This window comes from Triticum dicoccoides, chromosome 2B, assembly GCF_002162155.2.
Source record: "Triticum dicoccoides isolate Atlit2015 ecotype Zavitan chromosome 2B, WEW_v2.0, whole genome shotgun sequence".
NCBI lineage: Eukaryota > Viridiplantae > Streptophyta > Magnoliopsida > Poales > Poaceae > Triticum > Triticum dicoccoides.
The window spans coordinates 600,601,898-600,605,870 of record NC_041383.1 but is presented as its reverse complement, the minus strand read 5'-3'; positions in this window follow the sequence as shown (position 1 = coordinate 600,605,870).

Sequence of the window (3,973 nt, the reverse complement as noted above, 5' to 3'; positions counted from 1 at the left end):
TTACCGGAGGGGGAAAGCGGGAAAGAGAGAGAGGGGGAGAAGGAAAGGGGGGCGCCGCCCCCTCCCCTAGTCCTTCCCTGTGGGGGGCACGCCACCCCTATGTGGGCTGGTGTGCCACCCCTATGTGACGTTTGATAGCACACAAGGTATTCCTCCGGTATCCGGGAGTTGCATAATCTCATAGTCGAAGGAATATGTATTTGACATGAAGAAAGCAATAGCAATAAACTGAACGATCAATATGCTAAGCTAACGAATGGGTCTTGTCCATCACATCATTCTCCTAATGATGTAACCCCGTTCGTCGAATGACAACACATGTCTATGGTTAGGAAACTTAACCATGTTTGATTAACGAGCTAGTCTAGTAGAGGCTTACTAGGGCACAATGTTTTGTCTATATATTTCCACACATGCATCAAGTTTCTGGTTAATACAATTCTAGCATGAATAATAAACATTTATCACGATATAAGGAAATATAAAATAACAACTTTATTATTGCCTCTAGGGCATATTTCCTTCAGTCTCCTACTTGCACTAGAGTCAGTAATCTAGTTCACATCGCCATGTGATTTAACATCGATAGTTCACAACTTTATGTGATTAACACCCATAGTTCACATCGCCATGTGACCAACACCCAAAGTGTTTACAAGAGTCAATAATCTAGTTCACATCGCTATGTGATTAACACCCAAAGGGTACTAAGGTGTGATCATGTTTTGCTTGTGAGATAGGTTTAGTCAACGGGTCTACCATATTCAGATCCGTATGTATTTCGCAAATTTCTATGTCTACAATGCTCTGCATGTAGCTACTCTAGCTAATTGCTCCCACTTTCAATACGTATCCAAATTGAGACCCAGAGTCATCTGGATCGGTGTAAAAGCTTGCATCGACGGAACTCTTTATGACAAACTCTTTAACACCTCCATAACCGAGAAATATTCCCTTAGTCCTCTAAGGATAATTTTGACCGCTATACAGTGATCTACTCTTGGATCACTATTGTACCCACTTGCTAAACTCATGGCAAGGTACACAATAGGTCTGGTACACAGCGTAGCATACTTTATAGAACCTATGGCTGAGGCATGGGGAATGACTTTCATTCTCTTTCTATTTTCTGTCGTGGTCGGGTTATGAGTCTTACTCAACTTCACACCTTGCAACACAGACAATAACCCTTTCTTTGACTGGTCTATTTTGAACTTCTTCAAATTTTTGCCAAGGTCTATTGTGAAACTCCTATTAAGTATATCGATCTATCCCTATAGATCTTGATGCCCAATATATAGGCAGCTTCATCGAGGTCTTTCATTGAAAAACTCTTATTCAAGTATCCTTTTATGCTATCTAGAAATTCTATATCATTTTCAATCAACAATATGTCATCCACATATAATATTAGAAATGCTACAGAGCTCCCATTCACTTTCTTGTAAATACAGGCTTCTCCAAAAGTCTGTATAAAGCCATATGCTTTGATCACCTCATCAAGGCGTATATTCCAACTCCGAGATGCTTGCACCAGTCCATAAATGGATCGCTGGAGCTTGCACACTTTGTTAGCACTTTTAGGATCGACAAAACATTCTGGTTGCATCATATTACATATACAACTCTTCTTTAAGGAATCCATTAAGGAATGCAGTTTTGACATCCATTTGCCAGATTTCATGATCATAAAATGCAACAATTGCTAACATGATTCGGACAAACTTAAGCATCGCTACGAGTGATAAAATCTCATCGTATTCAACACCTTGAACTTGTCAAAAAAAATTGCGACAAGTCAAGTTTTGTAGATAGTAACACTACCATCAGTGTTCATCTTCCTCTTGAAGATCCATTTATTATCAATGGCTTAACGATCATTGGGCAAGTCCAGCAGAGTCCATACTTTGTTCTCATACATGGATCCTATCTCAGATTTCATGGCCTAAGCCATTTACTGGAATCTAGGCTCATCATCGCTTATTCATAGTTCGTAGGTTCATCATGGTCTAGTAACATGACTTCCAGAACAGGATTACCATACCACTTAGGTGCGGAACGTGCTCTGGTTGACCTACTAGGTTCGGTAGTTCCTTGATCTAAAGTTTCAGGATCATTATCATTAGCTTCCTCTCTAGTTGGTGTAGACATCACTGGAACTGATTTCTACGATGAGCTATTTTCCAATTCGAGAGAAGGTACAATTACCTCATCAAGTTCTACTTTACTCCCACTCACTTCTTTCGAGAGAAACTCCTTCTATAGAAAGGATCCATTCTTAGCAACAAAGATCTTGCCTTCGGATCTGTGATAGAAGGTATACCCAACAGTTTATTTTGGGTATCCTATGAAGACACACTTCTCTGATTTGGGTTCGAGCTTATCAGGCTGAAGCTTTTCACATAAGCATCGCAACCCCAAACTTAAAGAAACGACAGCTTAGGTATCTTGCCAAACCACAGTTCATACGGTGTCGTCTCAACGGATTTAGACGGTGCCCTATTTAACATGAATGCAGTTTTTGCTAATGCATAACCCCAAAACGGTAGTGGTAAATCGGCAAGAGACATCATAGAATGCACCATATATAATAAAGTACAATTACAAAGTTTGGACACACCATTAGGCTGTGGTGTTCCAGGTGGCGTGAGTTGTGAAACAATTCCATATTGTTTTAAATGAAGGCCAAACTTGTAACTCAAATATTCGCCTCTGCGATCAGATCGTAGAAACTTTATTTTCTTGTTACGATGATTCTCCACTTCACTCTGAAATTCTTTGAACTTTGCAAATGTTTCATACTTGTGTTTCATTAAGTAGATATACCCATATCTGCTCAAATCATCTGTGAAGGTCAGAAAATAACGATACCCGCCGCGAGCCTCAATACTCATCGGACCGCATGCATCAGTATGTATTATTTCCAATAAGTCAGGGCTCGCTCCATTGTTCCGAAGAACGGAGTTTTAGTCATTTTGCCCATGAGGCATGGTTCGCTAGCATCAAATGATTCATAATCAAGAGATTCCAAAAGTCCATCAGCATGGAGTTTCTTCATGAGCTTTACACCAATATGACTTAAATGGCAGTGCCACAAGTATGTTGCACTATCATTATCAACTTTGCATCTTTTGGCATCAATATTATGAATATGTGTATCACTACGATCGAGATTCAATAAACCATTGACATTGGGTGTATGATCATAGAAGGTTTTTTTCATGTAAACAGAACAACAATTATTCTCCGAGTTAAATGAATAACCGTATTGCAATAAACATGATCCAATCATATTCATGCTGAACGCAAACACCAAATACCATTTATTTAGGTCCAACACTAATCCCGAAGGTAGAGGGAGTGTGCGATGGTGATCTTATCAACCTTGGAATCATTTCCAACACACATCGTCACCTCGCCCTCAACTAGTCTCTGTTCATTCTGCAACTCCTGTTTTGAGTTACTAATCTTAGCAACTGAACCGGTATCAAATACCCTATGGTTACTATGAACACTAGTAAAGTACATATCAATAACATGTATATCAAATATACCTTTGTTCACTATGCCATCCATCTTATCCACCAAGTATTTGGGGTAGTTCCGCTTCCAGTGACCATTCCCTTTGCAGTAGAAGCACTCAATTTCAGGCTTAGGTCTAGCTTTGGGCTTCTTCACGGGAGTGGCAACTTGCTTGCCATTTTTCTTGAAGTTCCCTTTCTTTCCCTTGCCATTTTCTTGAAACTAGTAGTCTTGTTAACCATCAACACTTGGTGCTCTTTCTTGATTTCTACCTTCGTCGATTTCAGCATCGTGAAGAGCTCAAGAATCATTTTTGTCTTCCCTTGCATATTATAGTTCATCACGAAGTTCTAGTAGCTTGGTGATAGTGACTAGAGAATCTGTCAATCACTATCTTATCTGGAAGATTGACTCCCACTTGATTCAAGTGATTGTAGTACCCAGAAATTCT